This window comes from Mastomys coucha, unplaced genomic scaffold (assembly GCF_008632895.1).
Source record: "Mastomys coucha isolate ucsf_1 unplaced genomic scaffold, UCSF_Mcou_1 pScaffold15, whole genome shotgun sequence".
In the NCBI taxonomy this organism is placed as follows: Eukaryota; Metazoa; Chordata; class Mammalia; order Rodentia; family Muridae; genus Mastomys; species Mastomys coucha.
In genome coordinates, this window is record NW_022196897.1 from 68,049,925 (window position 1) to 68,074,429 (window position 24,505).

Below are 24,505 nucleotides of genomic sequence, written 5' to 3' on the forward strand. Positions count from 1 at the left end.
GGGAGGGGGGAGGCAACAGGGGTTTGTTTTTGTTTGTTTTTTTGTTTTTTGGAGGGGAAACTTGGAATTGAGAAATTCGCATGTAAATAAAGAAAATATCTAAAATAAAATAAAAATAAATAAATAAATAAAAAAATGTTCGGAAGACATGCCTAGGAGATAATGGAGGCTGGATTAGAATGGGATCATGCTGCCGGGTGAGGAAAGAATAATCTTAGTAATGTTAATCATGACTTATGATCCGTTTGGACTGTAGAGGTTGTTGCAAGTTTGAGACATTTTTCAAGGCTGGCTGATTAGGAATAGAGGGAGAGATAGTGAAGTATTTCTAGTGAGATGCAGATGTATAGGAGGCAGAAAATGATCCTGGTTTAGAGAAATGATTGCAAATAATTAGACACTGAGACTCTAGTTACCAGTTCATTAAAAAGGACTTTGGGGTTTAGAAACCACAGGGGTTGCAGAATCACCATAAGTGAAATCATGGAATAGAGTTGGTGACCAAGAGGAAGAGAGTGACAGGTAGGCATAGGAAAACATTAAGTATAAAGACTTTGAGTCTAAAGTTATACTCAAAATAAGATAGTGGCAAACCATATTGGCTGTTGAGCACTGTAAATGCTATGTATTGAAACATATTATAAAGATAAAACTTGTGTTGGATTGTAAAAGTTTAGAAGATAAAGCAGCAAAATATCTCAAAGTTTTATTTTGAGTACTCACTTGATGCAATACATTTGTTATTTGTTGAGTTATAAAAATGCACCAATTTCAATATTTTATATAGATTCTTGAAAATCTAATATTATATATATATGTGCACATGTACACATGCACACACACATGTATGCACACCTACACACACTGACACATACACACACATATATAGTTATGCATATACATAGTTTTATATATAGTTATGCATACATATATAGTTGTACATATATATAGCTATATAGCTATATAGTTATACATACATATTATATATATATGTACTATAAAGAGCACTTTATATATATGTATATATATTATATACACATACATATATATATGTATATACATATATATATATGTATATATATATATGGTATTTTGCTTCAACAGGCTTATCTGCTGGGTAAAGGACTCTCTTCTATGTGGTTGCTTACCAGTATACAGCCTTGCATATATTTCGTACACTGGCTTATCAGAATGTAAGCCTTGTATATCCAAACCATTCCTGTCCTGCCTCCCATGTCCTTTCTCTCCAGGTGGGCCTGGAGAAGCACCTGCTGCTTTGGATCTGCAGTCTTTACATGTGATGCTCACTATTTGGGGGGAACGCCACTTCTTTTCACTGCAAAATGTTCACCAGTTTGATTATTTGCCTTTTTAGATTTAATGGGTACATAATATTAGCAGATGTGTTTTCTCTCTCTCCCTCCCCCTCTCCTTCCCCTTTCCCTCTCCCTCCTCCTCCACCTCTCTCAATGTTTAAGGGGAGAACATAACAGATACATCTTCATATACCTGTCATTTATGAACCTGTCAGTTTTCCTCACTATCAACTCACATGCATTTTTGCTTTCCTTTATATCCTTACAATATTTTACTCAAAGTATTTCATAGGAGGAACAGCAATATGAACTAACCAATACCCCCAGAGCTCCCAGGGACTAAACCACCAACCAAAGAGTACACATGATGGGATCCATGGCTTCAGGTGCATATGTAGCAGAGGATAGCCTTGTCAGTTATCAATGGGAGGAGAGGCCCTTGGTTCTGTGCAGGCTCTATGCCCCAGTGAACAGGAATGCCAGGGCTAGGAAGCAGGAATGGGTGGGTTGGTAAGCAGGGGGAGGGGAAGGGGGGAGGGTTTTTAAGGAGGAGAAACTAGGAAAGGGGATGATAACATTTTAATGTAAATAAAGACAATATCTAATAAAAAATGAAAAAAAATCATTAAAAAAACCCTCATGCAGAGTTGAAATACTCTGTAGTATATTTCTAAAATCATGTAAACTGTTCGAAACATAATACTAGTAGTATAATTTCTAAAATAAATAATTCTCGACAGGACCAAGGGCCTTCTCTTCCATTGATGTTAGATAAGGCAATCCTCTGCTCCATATGCAGCTGGAGCCATGAGGTCCCTCCACGTGTACTCTTTGGTTGGTGGTTTATTCCCTGGGAGCTCTGGGGGTCAGGTTAATTGATATTGTTGTTCTTCCTATGGTGTTGCAATCCCCTTCAGCTCCTTCAGCCCTTCCCTTAACTCTTCTCTTGAGGTCCTCATGCTTTGTCTGATGGTTGGTTGGCTGAAAGCATCCTCATCTGTATTGGTCAGGCTCCGGCAGAACCTCTCTGGGACTGCTATACCAGGCTCCTGTCAGCGTGTAAATGTTTCTTGGCATCAGCCATAGTGTCTGGGTTTGGTGCTTGCGGATGGGAGGGATGCCTAGGTGGGGCAGTCTCCCTTCATTCTCTGCTCCACCCAGTTGCTGTATTTTCTTTAGACAGGAATACTTCTGGGTTAAAATATTTGAGATGGATGGGTGGCCCCATCACTCAACCAGGGCTGTGCCTATCCATTGGATATGGTTTCTACAGATTCTATCTCCTCTGTGTTGGATATTTTGGCTAATGTCATCCCCATTGGGTCCTGGGAACCTCTTGCTTCCCTGGCATCTGGGACTTTCTAGTGTCTATCCACAGTTTCACATCCCCACAAATACACTCCTTTTTTCAATTTCCTAACCCACTGAACTTCTCCTCCCATGCCTTATCCTGCCCCCCTTTAGAAGATGTTAGGGTGGTGAGGTGGGAGAGGGTGAGTGAATGGGAGAGCACCCTCATAGAGGCAGGGGGAGGGGGAGGGGTAGAGCGTTTGCAGGAGGGAAATAGGAAGGGGGACAACATTCGAAATGTAAACAAATAAAATCACCAAGAAACATTAAAATAAAGAAAACGTATAAAAGTACTATAAATAAAAGCAGTGTACTACAAATAAATATATATATATATATAAATAAAATTTCACAAATTAACATCGTACTCCAAAATTAAGCAAATGTAAAGTCTATACATCTCATCGAATTTCTACGCAGTTAGAATAGCCATTATGAGGCTGTGGAGATTCATACTGGATTTCATACTGTCACTATTGGATATATTTGTATGCACTTGTGTGCCACCCAAAATGAAAAGTCCAGTACTGAGTTAGAACTAGAAAAACAGCTTTATTTATATATATATATATATATTTTGTTTGTTTGTTTTGTTTGTTTTTGTTGTTGTTTTTCGAGACAGGGTTTCTCTGGATCGTCCTAGCAGTCCTGGAACTCACTCTGTAGCCGAGGCTGGCCTTGAACTCAGAAATCTGCCTGCCTCTGCCTCCCAAGTGCTGGGATGAAAGGCGTGCGCCACCACCACCCGGCTCATATCTTTTTTAATAAGTCATCTTCATTACTTATATTCAGTCTTTCTTCATCCCCTTTTATACTTACCCTCTTGTTTTCTTTTGTACATATTATACTGTATTCACATTTGTGCATACACCTATGCAAATTGTTGAATAAGTCCCACATGTGAGAGAAACAATATGATTTTTTTTCATTCTGAGATTGTATGGCCTCTCTTAATATTATGCATTCTATTTCCATCCATTTTCCTGTAAATTTTTTGATTATGTTTATTTTTAGAGTGAAGTAGCTGCTTTTTTCAGTCTAGCAAGGAATTGGAATCAACATAGTTGTCCATCAATAGATAAATAAATAATAAAAATTGGTATGTATTTTTACTATCTGGATGTAAATATTTTAAATCCTTTAATTTTTCCATATTTTCCAAATTGATTGTTAACTGAAAGATGTAAGTACGATGTGCGTATTGAACTTGTTTGTTTTGATTTTTGTTCTTATGAATTATTCTTCTATCTCATTTTATAAATGTCACTTAGTCACTTGACTCCTAGCATTCCTTGAGTTTCTTCTTTTGCTTTTCATCTCCCTTGTCCCTAAAACTATTGTTTTAGGGTTCCTATCACTGTGAAAAGACTCCATCCATGACCATGACTTATCGAGGAAAGGGTTTATTTCTTCTTACACTTCTTTTTTTTTTCTTTTTGATTTTTCGAGACAGGGTTTCTCCGTATAGTTCTGGCTGTCCTGGAACTCACTTTGTAGACCAGGCTGGCTTCGAACTCAGAAATCTGCCTGCCTCTGCCTCCCAATTGCTGGGATTAAAGGCGTGTGCCACCACCGCCTGGCTTACATTTCTTTTTTTAAATAAAAAGTATTTAATGACATTAAATAAGACATTTGTCTTGTATTAAATCTGTTGGTTATGAAAAGTATTATTTTAAATTATTAAAAGATTACCAATTTTTTGAATATACAAGTTTTTGACTTGCCATAACGTTTCCAAATACACTGTTAAATTGGATATATTATTTCTTTTTTTATTTGATATTTTATTTATTTACATTTCAAATGTTATCCCCCTTTCTGGTTTCCCCTCTTCAAACCCCCTATCTCACTTCCCTCCCCTGCTTCTATGAGGGTGCTCCTACACCCTCCCACTTCCATCTCACTGCCCTAGCATTCCCCTACACTGGGGCATCAAGTCTTCACTGGACAAAGGCCTCTCCTCCTATTGATACCAGACAAGGCCATCCTCTGCTACATATGCAGCTGGAGCCATGGGTTCCTCCATGTGTACTCTTTGGTTGGTGGTTTAGTCTATGGGAGCTCTTGGGGGTCTGGTTGGTTGATAATTGTTGTTCTTCCTACGGGAGTTGCAAACTCCTTCAACTCTTTCCAGGGGTATCACTGCCCACAGTGAGTTGGGCCCTCGATAATCAATCACCAATCAAGAAAATTCTTCACAGGTTTTACTGTAAGCCAATTTGGTGGGGGCATTTTCTCAATTGAGGCTTACTGTTCAAAAGTAACTAGTTTGTTTCACATTGACATAAAACTATCCAGCACAGGTATGTTCCTCTGGTCTCAGTACTGTTTATTTAATCGTTGAAGAAATGACCTTAGTTTAAAAATCAATTTTAAAGCTATACTTTTCTAGTGGTTAGTTTTTCTAGTAGAACATATATCTGATTATTTTGTGATTTAATTTTATTGTGATGGCTTTTTGAGATGTGAGTATTTTCTGATGATATTTATTTAGCCACAGAATATTCACCTAAGGACTATAAACTGGCCATTCTCTAATTCTTTTCTACATTCTCTCATTTTCAGCTGGAAGGTTTGTACAAAAGGAAATGCCCCTTTGGCTATTTGATTCATGAACCTTTAGATTAGTTTGTATAGAAAAGAGCATTGAATTTATGCATTTTTGCTTTTTACAGCTGTTAAAAAACAACGTAGCTGCATTTATTTTCTGTCACTTTATGACTTGACTAGTATTCTCTGGAACCAGCAAGGAATGTTTATTATTATTACTAATTCATAGATGAAGCCCTTCTTGGCAGTGGGATCCTCTTCATGTTGATGAAATCCTTTTTAGCAGACTCAAGGAAGCTTTGTGCCGTTATGAGTAAATGCTCCTGGAACATTTTATACATCACTAGGTCTAGACTTGGTAGCAGGCATTCTGTCAGGAGTTAGGCTTCATCCTGAAACATATTATTACAATTTTGATATATGTAACTACTCATTCACTTTATTTCATAAGAAATATACTAAATAGATGTCTCATAAAATCAAAATAAAAAATAAAATTTCTTAAACACCACTTGGGCACTTTCTCTGTTTGTCCTCCCAAGGTTTTATCTTACTAGTGTGTCTAGTGAAATGACTGCTGTGTTTTATTTGTACTCAAAGGGCTCACAGTAGATGTCAAATGTCTTTCTTGATTGCTCTCTATGTTTATTATTAAGATAGAGTCTCACCAAATGTGCTCGTTGTTTCAGCTGTCCTGGATAGCCAATTAATCTTCAAGGATCTTCTAGTCTCTGCCTAAGCATCTCCTCATGGCTAAAATTATAGGCACGTGGTTATAGGTACATGGCTTTTTATGTATGTTATGGGGATCGAAATTCAGGTCATGGTACTTATGGGGGCAGGCACTTTGCCCACTCAGTCAGCTCTCCAGCCCTATTTTCTTTGCATTTTGTGAATGTAGAGAGCTCTGTTCCTTGTCTGGACCATAATGTAGTCAAGCAGTCCCTGTTGATGGATATTTTAGTAATTTTATTCTTTTACTTTTATCAACAATGCTGCAGTGAGTTGCTTTGAATATAAATATTTTCATTTATTTGCTTATGTATTTTTGGTATAGAATCCCAGAAGAGAAATTTCTGGATCAAAGAGCAAATGCAGTGTGATTTAACCAGATGGTTCCAAATTTTCCATATCCCCTCAGGACTTATATAATTTTATGTTCTCTTCAAACTGTGTGAATAGGCTTGCTTCTCCATAGCTACACTGATAGAATGTGGAAGTCTGAAAAACTGATGGGTGAGAAGTTGTGTTTCAGTGAAGTTTTAATAAGCGGACGTGCATTACCTTCAATAAGATATTCAGACATCGGGGCTTTCCTCATGAGCTTTCACAAATGTGCATTTATTTGCAATCCACATGCCTATTATCAGCATATATACTGTAACATTTACAAGGTGTATCATAACATTATTCAATCTGGACTCACTCCTTAGGGACAACCAGTATTTCTATCTGTCACTACACATTAGTTTCACAAGTTCATATCAATGGAACCCTATAATGACTGTGTACTCTTGAGTCCCTCTTGTTTTGGTCAAAAATAATTTTTGGATTTATCCATGTTGCTGAATATATATATATATTCATATATATATATATATACTGAATAACACTTAATTTCATATTTATATTGCAGTTATATGTAACCTTGTCAATATATATTTTTAATTATTTATTTTTATTTTTTTATATTCCAGGCATTGTCTCCACTCCCATTCCCACCTTCAATAGTTCCTCATCCCATTCTTCCTCCCCCTTGCCTCCAAGAGGGTGCTCCCATCTTCCTCCCACACCAGGCATCTCCTTTCCCTGGGGTTCCAAGTCTTTCTAGGATTAGGCACATCTCCCACCAAGGCCAGACCAGGCAGTCCTCTGCTATGTATGTGTCAAGGGTCTTTGACCAGCCTGGCTAGTAGCTCAGTCTCTGGGAGCTCCCAAGAGTCCAGATTAGTTGAGACTGTTGATCTTCCTATGGGTTCACACTCCCCTTCAGCTTCTTCAATCCTTCCTCTAATTCAGCTGTAGGAATCCATGACTTCAGTCTAATGATTGGATATAAGAATCTGTGTCTATCTCAGTCAGCTGCTCGTAGGGCCTCTCAGAGGACTGCTATACCAGGCCCTCAGTTGTAATCCTATCAGAGCATCAGTAATAGTGTCAACCTTGGTGTCCCTCACCCCCATGAGATGGATCCCAAGTTGAGCCAGTCACCGGACCACCTTTCCTTTAGTCTCTTCTCCATTTTTGTCTCTGCTGTTCTTTTAGACAGGAACAATTCTGGGTCAGAAATTTTGACTGTAGTAACCCCATCCCTCCACTTGAGGCCCTGTCTATCTACTGGAAGTGGACTCTGAGTTCCCTTTCCCCACTGTTGGGCACTTTGACTAAGGTCACCCTATTGAGTCTTGAGAGTTTCTCACTTCCTAGGTCTCTGGTACTTTTCAGAGGGTTCCCCCACCTCTCACCTCCAGAGGTTGCATATTTCCATTTGTTCTCCTGGCCTTCTGTGCTTCTTTCCTGCTCTCTCCCATATCTGATCCTATTCCCACTTTTCATCCCCCTCTCTTCACCCACTGAGGTTCCTCTCTCCTTCTGCCTCCCGTGATTATTTTGTTCCCTCTTATAAGCAGGATTGAAGCATCTACACTTGGACCTTTCTGTTTGTTAAACTTCTTAAGGCATATTGTATACTAGATATTCTATATTTTCTGCCTAATACCCACTTATCAGTGAGTACATGTCATGTATGTCCTTTTGAGTCTGGGTTACTTCATTCAGGATCATATTTCCTAGTTCTATCCATCTGCCTGCAAATTTCATGATGTCCTCATTTTTAATAGTTGAATAGTATTCCATTGTATAAATGGACCACAATTTCTGTATCTATACTTTTGTTGAGAGACATCTGGGTTGTTTCTAGCATCTGGCTGTTATGCAGAAAGCTGCTATAAACATATTGGAGCATGTGTCCCTGTGGTATGGTGTGGCATTATTTGGGTATATGCCCAGTAGTGGTATAGCTGGGTCTTCAGGTAGAACTATTTCCAATTTTCTGAGGAACCACCAGATTGATTTCTAGAGTAGTTCTATCAGCTTGTAATCCCACCAGCAATGGAATTTGCTCTTTCTCCACATCCTTGCCAGCAAGTGCTGTCACTTAAGTTTTTAGCCTTACCCATTCTTATTGCTTTAAGTAGAATCTCAAGGTCATTTTAATGTGAATTTCCCCAGTGATTTAAAGACTTTGAACTTTTCTTTTTTTTTATTAGATATTTTCTTTATTTACATGTCAAATGATATCTCCTTTCCTGATTTCCCCTCTGAAAAAAAGAAAAAAATATAAAAATAAATAAAATAAAAAAAAAAACCCTGTTCCTTCCCCTCTCCCCCTGCTCACCAACCCATCCTCTCCTGCTTCCTTGCTCTGGCATTCCCCTACTCTGGGGCATAGAACCTTCACAGGACCAAAGGCCTCTCCTCCCATTGATGACCAACTAGGCCATCCTCTGCTCTACATATGCTGCTGGAGCCATTAGTCCCACCATGTACTCTTTTGTTGGTAGTTTAGTCCTTGAGAGCTCTGCCAGAGGACCCAGCTATACCATTCCTGGGCATATACCCAGAAGATGCTACAACATGTAATGAGGATACATGCTCCACTATGTTCATAGCAGCCTTATTTTTTAATAGCCAGAAAGTAGAAATAGCCAGATGACCCTCAATAGAGGAATGGATACAGAAAATGTGGTACATCTACACAATGGAGTACTACTCAGCTATTAAAAACAATGAACTTTTCTTTAAGTGCTTCTCTGCCGTTTGAGATTCTTCTGTTGTAAATTCTCTGTTTATCTCTGTACCCCATTTTTAAAATTGGGTTCCTTGTTTTATTGAGGTCAACTTCTTGAGTTCTTTATATGTTTTGGATATTAACCCTCTATCTATTGTAGGGTTAGTGAAGATTTTTTTCCCCAATCTGTAGGTTTCTGATTTGTTCTTTTGATAGTGTCTTTTGCCTTATAGATGCTTTTGCAAAAACCACGTTTTGCCCATGTAATCTCCGATGCTGTCCATCACTGCTTTCCTCAGAAAATTGGTGCCATAGATGGTCTGCTGTACCTATTTACTTTTCTAGTGTTTTCAGTTACTCCAATGATATACTCACGCCTAAAGATTCAAAACTATTACCCAGAAATGAGAGAGAACCTATGGCATTTATCCTGATGTGTCCAAATGATCTCTTTCAAAATAATATATTTAGTTCCATTCATTTATTTACAAAATTAATGATTTTATTTTTTATAGCATAATAATATACAATTATGTTTGTGTGCCAAATTTTATGATATATTCATTAGCTAAAGGATATTTGGGTTTCCATTTCATAGATATTGTGAATAAAGAGTGTTTGAACATGGCTGAGCAGTTTATCTTTGGAGTATGATGTTGAGTGCTTTACGCATATGTCAATGAATGGTATAGCTGGGTCATATGGTATATTTAATTTTAGCATTTTGAGGATGCTCCATGATAGTTTCCATGGTGACTGCACTGGTAATTTGTTTACAACTGTATTGTATTTTTATCTTTCACCATGAAAAATCCTATCATCTTTGAAGCTTGGTTATTCCTCTCTTCAGTGTTTTGTAGGATTAACATAAAAGTCATCTGTGTTTACTTTTTGTAAACAAAAATTTTTGATATCAAAAATATATCAATAAAACATCTGCTTTTCAATTTTTGTAGCTTGTATATAGAAATATATTTGATCTTCTGGGTTGTTTCTATGTCATATTCCTTGATGTAGTCACACAATATTTATAGTAATGGTTCTTGTTACAGTTCTTAGGGCTTTTGTTAAAACAAAAACAAAAACAAAAAATTATGACCACAAGCAAAGATACCTTATATTTTAGACTCTATAATACTTGTCTTTTTGCCCCTTGGTCTTATCACCTTGGCTGAATCTCTGTTCAGATGTTTAGAATTGGTGGTAGTAGTTATCTTTCTGACTCTTATTTTTAGGAGAGAATAGTTCTGCTCAGAAAATATGTCAGCAGTAGGATTTGTTTATTTTTCTGTGTAACTGTTTTTTTTTTTTATCATTTCAAGTGATACTCCTGCATCTATAACCACCCTCTTAATGCAAAAAGGTAAACATTGATCTTATTAAATGAATTTTTTAGTTATTGAGATCCTGTAGGGTTTTTTGGTTTCTGATAAGTATGATGAATTATGTTAATTTTCTGGTATTTGCTGAACTTGCTTTCTTGGTGTAACTGCCACACAATCACTCTTTATGTGCTTTGATTCTGCTAATGTTTTGTTAAAGAATACTTCAAAACATTTTTTTGGAAAGTAATAATAATATTTAGGTTGCCTTATTGAGTTGGAAATAGTATGCCATATACATTAGTTTTTAAATCATTTTAAATATTTATTAACTTTTGCATTATTCTATGGTGAATTTCCTTTACATGTTTCAAGGAAGTGATTATCTTTAAAGGTTTAACTTTTACTTATTTCACATGTACAATGATTTGGCTAGTAACATTTCTTTTTATTTTTAAATAACTGGTATGATTTTGAGTTTTTGTCCCTGTAAGCTTAGTTTGAGTTTTTTCCTGAGAAATAAATCTTCTTTCAGTTATCAAGAACACTGATTTTAAGAGAGCTGGTAATGAACTGTGCTTTTTTTAGTGTTTTGTGTTGGTGGTTTATTCTAGATACAGGTCATAAGTTTCTGCATGTGTACCTTTTAATGTACATTCTGCATGCTCTTCTAGTTTGTGGCTTTAAAATGTACAAGCTACTCAAATAAAATTAGTATCACAAATATTATTGTATATCAGTGAGGTAATCCAGACCCCAAAGGACATACATAGAAATGCAGGAAAAAAAATGGAACAGAGACTGAAGGAAAGGTCATCCAGAGACCTCAGACACCAAACCCTGACACTATTGATGATACTAAGAAGCTCTTGCAGACCAGAGCCTGGTTGGCTGTCCTCTGAGAGGCTTTGACAGTACCTAAGACAGATGCAGATATTTACAGCCAGCCATTGGACTGAGCCTGGAGACCCTGATGGAAAAGTTAGAGGAATGACTGAAGGAGCTGAAGGGGACTGTGACCCCATAGGAAGAACAACAATATCAACTAACTGGACCGTTCAAAACTCCCAGGGACTAAACCACCAACCAAAGAGTATACATGGGTAGGTCCATGGCTCCAGCTGCATGTGTAGCAGAGAATTGCCTTATCTGGAATCAGTGGGAAGGGAGGCCCTTGGTCCTGTGGAGGCTTGTTGCCCCAGTGTAGGAGGATTCTAGAGGGGTGAAGTGTGAGTGGGTAGGTGGTTGAGGAGTACTCTCTTAGAGGCAAAGGGGAGGGTTTGTGGAGGGGAGACTGAGAACAGGGACAACATTTGACATACAAATAAATAAACTAGTCAATAAAAATGAATTTCTAAAATATCCATTTATCAAGACAGAGAAGATATTAATCTAATGTAAAACTAGACCATGGCAGAGAAACGCTGTATTGGTTGATCTCCAAGTAATCAAATGTGGATGCTAGAAAGACTTCATTGCTGAGGTATAGAAAAGGTTAACATGAGGGATACATGAGAAAGAAAGATATATCAAAAGTTTATATGAGTCGATGAGAAATGAGAGTCTTGAAGCACCAACAGGAAGCAGAAAAAAGCTACACTGGGCATATGTGGTTTTGTGACTTCAGGAGTGAGGCAGTACATCTTGAAACAGGTAGAAGCTGACATATTTTAAGTTTTTGACATCATTGTCTCCTGGTATGTTCAGATGCAGCTCTACAGAGTCACACAAACTTTCCTAGAAAATATAAAGTATAAAAGCTGAATTCTTCACGACTGCCACAGTGTTTTGGGATTAGTTGCTACAGCTCCTAGTTTCATATCCCTCCCATCAGATTTGGTTAAAAAGGAATAATTTTGGTTATCTAGTTTCTCTTTAACGAGTTGCATGTGTTGTACATTAAGAGTGCATTTCTTGAATGCTTTTAAGTGATTTTTATTTGTCTGAATTCTGTCTTTAAAAATAATATTTCTCAATGTTGCTTTTGAATAGGGAATTTAAGATTCTGTTAAAAAGCTACTGCAAGTGTAAAGGTTCTGCAGTGTACTAAGTGGGATTGGCTTGTGTTTAAATCCTGGACATATGGGATGGATTGAAAAATAAGCCAGAATGTGGAGAATTGCATTAGATAATTTATGCAAAGCCCCTAGCATAACAGGCACGTAGTAGGCATTCCATAAATAGCAGCTAGAGGTTTAAGATTCAGAATCCATGAACTTATAGAGTAGCTATAGACATGAATATGGATTGTGCTCCTTTCTTTTGCATGAGCAAAGAGAAATGCAAGAATGTAAATCTGAGAAATCTTGGTACTTCCAAGAGGAAGGGAGGTGAGGATAGGACAAAACTTGGGAAATAATGATTGGGGCTTGGAATGAGATCCAGAAAAGGGTGTGCCACAAGAAAAGGCAGGAGAAATCAGGTTGGAAAATGCCTCACAACAATCAACAAGGCTGATGGTGACTGACTGGCCTTTGAGAAGGTTACTGGTGAACTTAACAAGAGTTGTGGGAAAATGGGAAGGCTTTCCATAATTCAAGTTGAGTTTCCTAGATTTTCTGCTTTTCTTGGTTAAATGGTAAGACTAAAAGTAGGAGGGGCAGGCAGTTGGATTGGAGGGGTATGGGTTGCTCAGAGGGGAAGTAGTTTTGGACACCCCTTACAGCTCCCCAGTAATAGGTAACTTATAATTGGTGACAGGCTCTTGGCAGTTCAGCTGCCACAATCAAGCTTTAGGAGTCATAAAGCTCACTAATGAAAAGATCTCCTTAGGTAAATCATCACCAGCCAAGTCAACATCATAAACCTGCTGACTTTGAGCCCCTCAAGGGCAGAGGCACCATCTCATTCATCTATGTATCAGATGATTATCACAGGATTCATAGCACGAGTGATTCTTAAAAAGAGTTGACAGTTCTGAAGCGAGTTCATTTAGGTTGACATTAGAACCAGAATCGCAAATTTGTGGCTTATTTAAAACAGAATAATTTGTCAGATTTAGAAACTGGCAAAGATTCTCAAATTCTGGCTAAGTGATATCTTAATTCTTAGGAGTAATAATAGATTAAAGATCTTTTGCTGTATTTATGTAGATGTTTTATTTCTTTGTTATGAACACTAGCTTTCAGAGTCTGTTATTAGTAGAGACCAGGATTCTGTAGCTAAAACCTGAATTTTGCATTAAAAAATATTGCCTCATCTATGTAAAGTGTAAACATGGCCATCAGACCCAGAGAGTGGACCTAACCCATCTTATGATTCTATTTAAATATTTTGCTTATAGGAACATAGTGTGGTCTTTGAAACGAGTTTGAAGGCTCAAGTAGTTCAAATTTCTTTGAATTTTTAAAATTAATAGTTAAATATATGTTACAAAGTAATGTCTTCACAATGAATTTCCATGGTCTTTATAGGGGAATTACTGGTGAATTTACATTCCTACCAGCAAGGAACCAAACAGTCCTGTTCTGAATCCTCGTCGACATTTGGTAACACTTTGTCCTCTTAATCTTAGTCATTCTAAAGGCTCCAGTAGTCATTCCCTCTTGTGTTTTATCCAGTATTTTTCCAATAACCCGTCAGCTTTACCATTTTTTCATGTACTTATTTGCTGTGTGCAGCTATTTTGGGGGTTGGATTTTATGTTCAAAATTTATTAGACACTTAAGATTTCATTTTTTTATTTAAGTTTATATTTTTATTTGCAAATTTAGAAATTTTCCAATCTATAAAATATCATTGCCCCCTTTTCCTGTTTATTTTTTTATGTTATATAATTTTTATTTTATTTATTTACAATCCAGTTTGTTCCCCATGTGAGTCTCCCCTCCCACAGGTCCTCATCCCATTTCTTCTCTCCCTTGCCTCCAAGAAGGTGCTCCTCCTACCAGTTGTCTCAAGTCTTTTGAGGATTAAGCACTTCATTTTCCTGTATAAAAAATATGTTTAAGAGAAATAATGAAGAGCACATTTTATAATACCAACAAAACATTGCAAATCAAAAAATTATGACTAATATATAACTCAAGTGCTAGGGCAATGTTTCAGTGGGTAAATTGTTTACCGCGTAAGTGTGAGGATATTAGTACTGATCCCAGAAATTCACATAAAGTGAGACAAAGTAGAAAGCATCTATGATCTCAGCAGTCCAATGATGAGATGAAAGGTGGAGACATGTGAATTCCTGGAAGCTCATTGGCCACAGAGACTGGAGTACATATCAGACAACAAACAAGACCCAGTGTCAAACAGGTGGAAAACCATGACCAAAATCTCATGCTTCTCTAACTCCCACATGTGCATCATGACATGCACATTGAATATTCCTGAACATATGCTTTGTCTATCTGTATGTCTGTCCATCTGTCTGACTTTGTGTCTGTGTCTCTCTGTCTCTCTCTTTTTCACATAAACACAGACACATTCTCTCTAAACATACACAGACAAATACATACATTATAAACATACACACAGACATATATGTACACACACATACCATATATACAGAAAAGTAAAAATACATAAATTGGATTGGGTATTTCTCTAAATTTCTGGGAGAAAAACTTTAAAATAAACTATAAAGGTACATAGAGGACTCCCATGATAGCCCTTGGCAAGCACATTGGTCTGCACATCAGAAACAATCAGACTCATTTATTTGGTCTTTTTTTGCTTAAGTGTCCAGTGGAAGAAGGTACAGCAATATACACAGGGAATTAAGCCTGTGCAGTTATGTCACTTGACACAAATTGCAGATAAAATTTAAGTAGTAACATAACCAAAAACAATTCAAGTGAACTTGTAATCAAACAATGAAGGTGCCAAGATGTAAAGCCATTGAGAATCAAGCAAGGGACTTCTAACTGTCAGAAAGGCACAGCAACAGATCCTGTATTCTTTCTGAAGTCCTTGATTTTTCCAGGCCTTAAGTCTTGGATTTTCATCTATTAAATACTTTCTTATCCCCATGGCTCATCTGTTCATGGCTATGATTTCTTTTTAAACAGCTTCTTACATATTCTTCTGACCATGCTATTTGTCATAAGCACAAATATCTCTGAACTTCCTGAGAACATGCTTTTACCATCTTCATCTTCCTTTATGTTTGTGTTTTCAAATGCAGACTGTGAATTTAATATTCCTTTTAGGACTACCAAATTTGCGATGATAATGGAAGAATAATAGTGATTTACTCTTGTAGCCTGTGACTTCCCCACCATGGTCTTTTGGCCAGATTTAAGATATTGCATGTATTTGCTCCTGTGCTATAGATTTCAAATGCAATCAGAAAGAATTGCTTAATAATTGAAGATTTGTGGTACTATTGTACACATGGACTTGCCTTGATATTTCAGGTCATTATTATAATTCATATAAACAGTAAACCTGTTTATAACGTTTCCTCCCCTACAGTCTTCAAAACATCTTATGTATAATAGCTAGCCAGCAGAAAGGAAGATTTCTGGCTATAACCAACTTGATTTCTTCATGTCCTGTGACCAAAGCATATGGTGTCTTCAGCAATATGGTCTCACTGAGTTATAGTAACAACAAAGACCAATGGTAATGGTAATATAGGTCATGAAGACCTATATTAAGGTCTTCAGGATGCCTCTGACCAACAACACAAGAGTAGAAACCCCACATCTGGCACTGAGCATTTTTCTTGGTGACCTTTGGCTTCAGGGAGAAGCATCAGTCCTTGTGTAATCTAAGTCTAATTAAACTTTCATATGAATGTGTATAGCTATATGTACATATATATAATCTAAGCTTCATATATATGTATACATGTTCATATATATGAACATACATATACATGTACACATATATTTATATGCATATATATATTCATATATATGAAGTCTATATCACCTAGTAGAACCTCAAGTGAGATCAATTAATAGATTGATAGATTGACAAGTATCACTTTTATTAGCTATTCATTTTGGCTTGGACTCTGTTCTGTTTGAAGGCATAGGCTATTGAGTGTTTGGAGAGTGTCTTAAACTCTCCAATGGAAAAAGAGAAACTTTCTTGTTCATCAATAGATGATCCTGGTTATAGAACATAACACAACAAAGTTGATTTTATAGTTCTAAAATGACTACTATCAAATGATATATACATTTTAATGTCATTTGTGGTTTCTCTTACCCTTTTATTTGAAGACAATAGTTTTATTAATAAGCTTCTAGTTTTTTAAGTTTAAAATTTTCAGTGTTATATCTAAGATAACAATGCATCTGCTATACATCCAACCTATAGGTATTTATTCAATATAAGTCAAGTTATTCCCATTGAAAGACATTTTTGTGGATGTCAACAGTATTTTACTTATAACTATGCAAAAACCACACATAATCCACACACTAGTCTATGCAATAGACATATTTTACTCAACAGCAAGAACAAAATAAATAAATATTAATATGCAACATATTATTGTACCTCAAAGTAATATGCCAAATGAAAACAGACTAAAAGTATATACATAACATGTATACTATATAATAAAAGTATGTTACTGTATTATGGAAGAGCTCAGCTCAATAACTGCCTCAGCCAAAGGAGTAAGAGGGTACAAATGAAACATTAGAGTAATCACATATTCATATATTCATTAGTTTCATTTTGATAATACTTCCCAGGTATACATTTGTGTTATAATTTTATATTGTACACTTTAAATATGTATCTCCTCTTGTATACCAGCAAGTACATATAACTATAATAAGTAGCTTGCAAGGAAACTCAGTTGTTGTTAATTATTTTTGAGAATTATCTAGCATAATGTAACATAAAATAAATGATATGTAACTAGTCATTCCCATATAATTCTTTATAATCTTCAAAGCAGATTTAAACCATTATTAATAAAAAAGGATTAAGAAATACTCATGGTGTTCTGTTCAAATGAATTCTCTACTTTCTCCTCTATGAGATTTAGTGTGTCCAGTTTTATGTTGAGGACTTTGATCCACTTGGACTTTTGTTTTATTAAAAGTGATAGATGTGCATCTACTTGCATTCTTCTACATGCAGGCATCCATTTAGATCAGGACCATATTTTGAATGAAGATGGTTTCTTTTTTCCATTGTATAGTTTTGGCTTCCTTGCCAAAAAATTAAGTGTCCATAGGTATGTGGATTTTCTTCTGGTTCTATGATCGAATTCCATTGATTAATCAGTCTGTTTTATTGCCAGTACCATATAGTTTTTATTACTTTTGCTCTGTTATACATCTTGAAATCAAGAATACCTCCAAAAATTCTTTTGTGATACATGGTTGTTTTAGATACCTTGTTTTTGTTGTTGTTGTTATTTTGTTTTTCATATAAAATTGAATATTGTTCTTTTCAAGATCTATAAAGAATTGTGTTGAGATTTTGATGGAAATTATGTTGAATCTGTACATTGCTTTTGATGGAATGGCATTTTAAAGAAACTATGATAATCCAAATGATTCATAAGAATAGGAAATGTTTCCATCTGATTTCTTCTTCAATTTCTTTCTTTAAAGACTTGAAGGTCTTGTCATATAATCTTTAGATTGCTTGGTTAGAGTTACACCAAGATTTTATATTATTCATGGCTATCGTTAAGAGTCTTTTTTTTTTTTTTTGAGACAGGGTTTCTCTGTGTAGCCCTGGCTGTCCTGGAACTCACTCTGTAGACCAGGGTTGGCCTCGAACTCAGAAATCCGCCTGCCTCTGCCTCCCAAGTGCTGTCGTTAAGAGTCTTACTTCCTTAATTTCTTTCTCAGTCTGATTATTATTTGTATATAGGAGGGCTATTGATTCTTTAAAGTTAATTTTGTATCCAGCCATTTTGCTGTCAAAACAGCAGCCTACAATATGAGAAAATATTTTTACCAACTACGTATCTGACAGCAGGCTGACATCCAAAATATATAAAAAAAAATTCAAGAATGTAGACATCATAACAAAAACAAATAAACCAATTATAATGGGGTATAGAACTAAAGAGAGAATTCTCAAGAGAGAAATGAATGTCTAAGAGGCACTTAAAGCAATGTTCAATGTCAATAGTCACCAGGGAAATGTAAATTAAATCAACTCTGGGATTCCATCTTACAGTCGTTAGAATGGCTAAGATCCAAAAATTCAAGTGACAACATATGCTGGCAAGGATATGGAGCAAGGGGAACACTTCTCCATTGGTGATGGGAACGCAAACTTGTATAATCATTTTGGAAATCAATTTGGTGGTTTTTTTTTTTTTTTTGTAAAGTTTGGAATAGTTCTACCTCAAGATATACCACTCTTTGTCATATACTGAAAAGATGCTCTACCATACTACAAGGATACTTGCTCAACTATGTTCATAGCAGCTTTATTCATAATAGTCCAAAACTGGAAACAAATTAGATTTCCCTCGAGAGAAGACTGTATAAAAAAAAGTGACACATTTTCACAATGGAGTATTACTCAGCCATTAAAAACAATGACATCATGAAATTTGCAGGCAAACAAAAGTACCTAGAAAAAGATCATCCTGAGTGAGGAAACCCAGACCCAGGAAGACAAGCATGGTATCTACTCACTTATAAGTGGATATTAGTAATAAAGTATAGGATCACCATGCTACAAAACACAGACTCAAAAAAGCTAAGTCACAAAGAGGGTAAGGGAGGATGCTTGAATCTCCCTGAGAAGGAGAAATAGATTAGACATAAGGGTAGATGCAGGAAGGGATCTGGTTGAGAGAGGGAGTGGGGATGGGAACAAGAGAGATGAGGTAGATGGAGGACTGAGGGAGAGAATACTCTAGAGACAACTAGATTGGGGAGATCTCAGTAATATCTAGAAACTTAGGATGATGAAAACTCCCAGTAATCTATATAGGTGACCCTAACTAATACTCCAAGCAATGGAGGATATAGATCCTGAATCGGCCATCTCCTGTACCTAGGCAAGATTTCCAATGAAGGGATTGGGACTAGGATACCAACCCAGTCACAAAACCTCAGATTCTCAATTTTTTCTGCCAAGGTAAAAGATTGAGCAGAGATTGAGAGAGAGACCAACCAATGACTGGTCTGGCTTGAGACCCATGCCATGAGAGGGTGCTCACCCCTGACAATATTATTGATATTCTGCTATAGTTGCGTATGGGAGCCTAACTTACTTGTCATCAGAGAGGCTTCACCCACCAACTGGTGGAAAGTGATGCAGAGACCCACAGTCAAACATTAAGTGGAACTTGGGGAATCCTGTGGAAGAGGGGGAGGAAGGACTGAAGAAACAAGAGAGGTCAAGGATACAACAAGAAAATCTATATAATCAACTAATCTGGGCCCAAAAGCAGTCATAGAGACTAAACTGGTAATGAGGGGCCATGAGTGGGGTGGCCCTAGGCCCTCTGCACATATGTAACCGTTGTGTAGCTGGGTCTTTATGCGGGACTCCTAAATTGAGAGCAGGAGTTGTCTCTGACAACATTGCTTGCCTTTGGATCCCTTTCTCCTAACTGGAATACCTTGTGTAGCCATAATAGAAGATGCCCTTAGTTTTATTGCAACTTGATATAACAAGGCTGGTTGATATCATGGGAGGCCTCCCCTTTTCTGAGGAGAAGAGGAGCAGGAGTGGATAGGAGAGGAGAGGGAGAGGGAAGGACTAGGAAGAGCGGATTGGGGGAATTTGTGTTCAGGCTATCAAATAAATAACATAATCAATAAAAGTCATCATAATAAAAAGGAATATTCATGGGGAGGAAGGTATAGTTGGGTTGAAGGGTTGAAGAGTGCTTGCCTAGCATGCCTGAGCCCCTGGGTTTGATTCTCAGTAGAGGAAAAATTGTCATTCATGTTAGGAAAATTATGTTTATGTTCATAGTAACTAATGAGTACATACAGATACAGACACACAAGACAAACATTAGTGAGTATAGAAGAGTAAATTGTAACTTACTATTTAAATTAAATGAAAAATATTTAATCAGCCATTTGTGAATCCTTTTTAACTAATCTAATGGTGAGTAGAATGTAGGGTTACAGGTACATATGGTTAGAAGAATTCATGAGAAAATGCAGCTATTTCCTATTGGGAATTTAGTTTCAGAGAGAGTTCACCCAGTACTTGCTTAACAAAGGATGACACAGAGGCAGGGTGGAGATGAATGAGAAATGGATCATTAAACATAAGAAGGTACTTGCGATAACTGAGAGAGATTAATGATGACAATGACAATGTCACTTGTGATAAATGTAGAAGCAATTGCACTTTTTCAAACCTCTTCCTAATTGCCCTTCCTTAGGCTGAACTCATAGATTTTGTTTTTGTAATTCTTGTCCATGTCAGAGACCTGACTACTCTGATGATAATTATAGCTACCAAAATAATCGCTACGAACTAGTAAGGAGAGAGGGAGGGAAGGCACTATAAAATGATGCTTTTGTCCTGTAAATTATTTGTGAAAAGTTTGTAAAAATGTATTACGTACTCTGCTTCTGGTTAATAAGTGAGCTCAGAAAAATGACTCACTTGTAAGATACCATCTGCCAACTCAGCAATGTAGAAATAGAAATTACCAGTTGGTTTTTTTAGAACCTTGTGTATCGATGCTATATAAATTAGAGGACATTATTGACTAAATTAAAGTAGCACATGTGATAGAAGTTGCCAATTATATATCTAATATTAAGTTGTTTTTAAAAAACTCATTTATTTATTATGAATTTTAAATGTATGCACTTATTTAAATTTTAAGTGTATGAGTATTTAGCCTGCACTTACTTATGCATACTATATGTATGTCTGATGCTTGCAGAAGACAAAAGAGGGTGCTAAAACACTTAGACCTGGAATTATGCATGGTCATGTGCCATCATGTGTGTGCTGGGAACTAAATCTGTTTCTTTTGCTAGAGCAACAAATGCTAGTTACTGCTAAGCCATCTGTGCAGCTCCCAATCTATGTCTTTTAAATAATTTTTTTTATTATTGTCTTAGTCAGGGTTTCTATTCCTGCACAAACATCATGACCAAGAAGCAAGTTGGGGAGGAAAGGGTTTATTCAGTTTACTTCCACATTGCTGTTGATTACCAGAGGAAGTCAGGACTGGAACTCAAGCAGGTCAGGAAGCAGGAGCTGATGCAGAGGCCATGGAGAGACGTTCCTTACTGGCTTGCTTCCCCTGACTTGCTCATCCTTCTCTCTTATAGAACCCAAGACTTCCACGCCAGGGATGGCACCACCCACAAGGGGCCCTACCCTCTTGATCACTAATTGAGAAAATGCCCCACAGCTGGATCTCATGGAGGCACTTCCCCAACTGAAGCTCCCTTCTCTGTGATAACTCCAGCCTGTGTCAAGTTGACACACAAAACCAGCCAGTACAACTATATTATAAGCCAATAAATAAAGATGGCAAAATATAACACATATTTTATGATTTTGGGCCTACAATTCTATCATTGAGTTAAATCTTCTTTAATATTTTCAAGTTTTCCTTCTCATTCGGTTTCTTACTCTTAATGTATAAGGGCACTTATACATCAATAAAGTGTACATTCTATTGTACTTTTTCACGTTTGTAGTTTTGCATACTATCCATCACTCCATGCTAAGTGAAAATCCACTTTTTCTTGGAAATAATTTTTTTTTGGAAAATAACTTTTGTCAGTAGTCTTAATATACACAAATTTGTTCGTTCATTAATTATTCATCTAAAAGCCTAATGATGCACACAAATATTTATGTATGAGCTCATCGTAGCATCCTGTACAATCAATGAAAAATGAAAGTAAAATGTAATGAGCCATCAACTGTTTTATTTTTCTAAGTTTACCACAAAATTGTTAAAACTTTTGCTTCCAAGCAATAATATTCAGAGGAGACGTTAGCACGAGTGTATGTTAATATAACATAACAATATAGAGTTTATTACTATAATCATTAATACATACAAATAAAATTACACATAAATATGAAAAATCCAATCTGTATACTTTTGTGGATAGCCATGTTAACTCTTGTTCTGGCTTTCAGAGTGATAGCTATACATTGCATATCAATCCAAGACTGTGAGCTGTTTATAACAAAGACTTTAGATGATCAGTGCCTAAACAGAAACAATTTAGTGAGGATTCTATATCATGGTCAGTTGACACGTGTTGTGGGGCCTGTGAAGGGGCACTATAGCATGCCTAGGGGTGTAGCTAAGTAAATCTATTTACCTTGTGTCTAGGAAGTAGAAGACAGGATTTGGTACTGGATAGTGTCAACTGTTCCCACTCAGGTCATACTTCCAAGATCTCACTTCTTAAAGTTTTCATAGCCTCCCAAAGGTGCTACACTGGGGATAAAGCTTTAAAGTTTAAGATGCAACTAAGAAGTAGAGGCTCCTTTTATAGTGGGCTGGGCTACCTTTCTGTTCTCAGGTAACTGGGTCAGGGCATACCTAGCTGTGGTTAGTTGACTGTTGGTAGAGTTCAGCCAGAATACTGGGAGCTTAGTGCATTGTCTAGCCACAGGATAATGGAGTGAGGGCTTCTGGTATCAGCAGCCTAATGTCTGGGGAGTAGTTTATTGCTTCTTCCCTTGTAGAATTCTCTAATAGGTCTCCAGAGTATGCCTTGCTCAACCAAGAACACAGACTGCCTTTCAAGGTCCAACAGAACCCCTGCAATTTTGCGTTCACAAATTCAGTGTTGAGGAGAGACTAGGTTCTTGAGTGTGGTCCATTGATCACTCTATCAGAGAAAGTTCTGAATGACAGAAATGTAGATGCCATTTTTCATTTCTCCTGTTTTTATCTTCCAGACATTCTATATGCAATTAGAATAATAATGATTATTGGATCCATTGTAGTGAATTTATAAACCATTACTCTTGGATGAAATGTGATTTTTACTCTAGTAAATCTTAAAATATTCATAAATTGCTTTGCAGTATTGCCATATTAAATAACATTTATTTATTTTTATTCATTTCTATAGCTTTTACCCACAAAATCCAAGCGAGGCTACCCATATCTTCTTGGATACATGGTTTTCATCTGGGTTTAGTTGACTTATCTGGGATTGCACTCTTAGAGAAAACTGAACCCCACAAACCCAGAAGCTATCAATTGCAAATAGCTCCTCACTGAAGGGTGGAAATTTGTTGGCACCTCTTTTCTCCATGCTTTAGTTGGTTTGGCTTAAGCCTGCACTGGTCATGTACATACTGTCAGAACTGTTATAACTTTAAATACCCTGTTGTGTCTGGAGAACATTGCTTCCTTGTATTCATCCAACCGCTTCTAGCCCCTACAGGTTTCTTTGCTCTGTCTTTCACAATGACCACTGAAGTTTAGAAAGAGGGGATGTGATATAGATGTCTCCTTTAGGTCTGAGCATTCGGCTATGTCTTAATTCTGTACTCTGGCACCTGTACTAATCACTGTCTACAACAGTAGCTTCTCTGCTGAGAGTTGAGCAATGTATTACTCTATAGATATAATGATAAGTCATTATGGTTCAGCTTAGTACTATATACATTTTACAGAATATAGTAGTCGATTCTCTTCTAGAACCTGTAACCTGTCTAGCAACACTTTTTAGCTGGATAAAAACTCAGCATGAGTTTAATCTTGTGGAGTGGGACTTAAATCCAATCAGAAAGTAGTTAGTTATACCCATGATATTTGTGTCATTATTACAATAGTTGGCACGTTTTGCTGGGGCAATCATTTTCTTAGCTCATGGGGTTCACAGTTGGGTAAGATTAATTACTTTTCTCATCTGATAGTGTTCATAGCACTTTCCAGTACTATGAAAGCTGGTCAGTAGGGAGTAGAGATGAAGTTTCTGAGTCAGCACCAGTTTGATATTTTCATATTCTGTTACTCAAGTAAATGTTACCTTTAGTAACAGGCTCTTACTATCAAGTTCTGGAAGTTAACCAATAGCACTGGCAATAGCCTGTGATGTGTATAGCCTATGTTATTTATTTCTCTAAGTATTCCTTCTTCTACCCTGCTCTTCCATCCAACTCCAATTTAACTCTATTTAATTAATCCCCTTTAAGCCTCTATGTCACTGGATCTCTCCTTTACTTAAAGTGCCTTCCCATAACCCTTACTAATTTCCTGACTTCTATGGTATTCCAAATGAAACAGAAGTATTTGAAAACACATTCTCTCTCTCTCTCTCTCTCTCTCTCTCTCT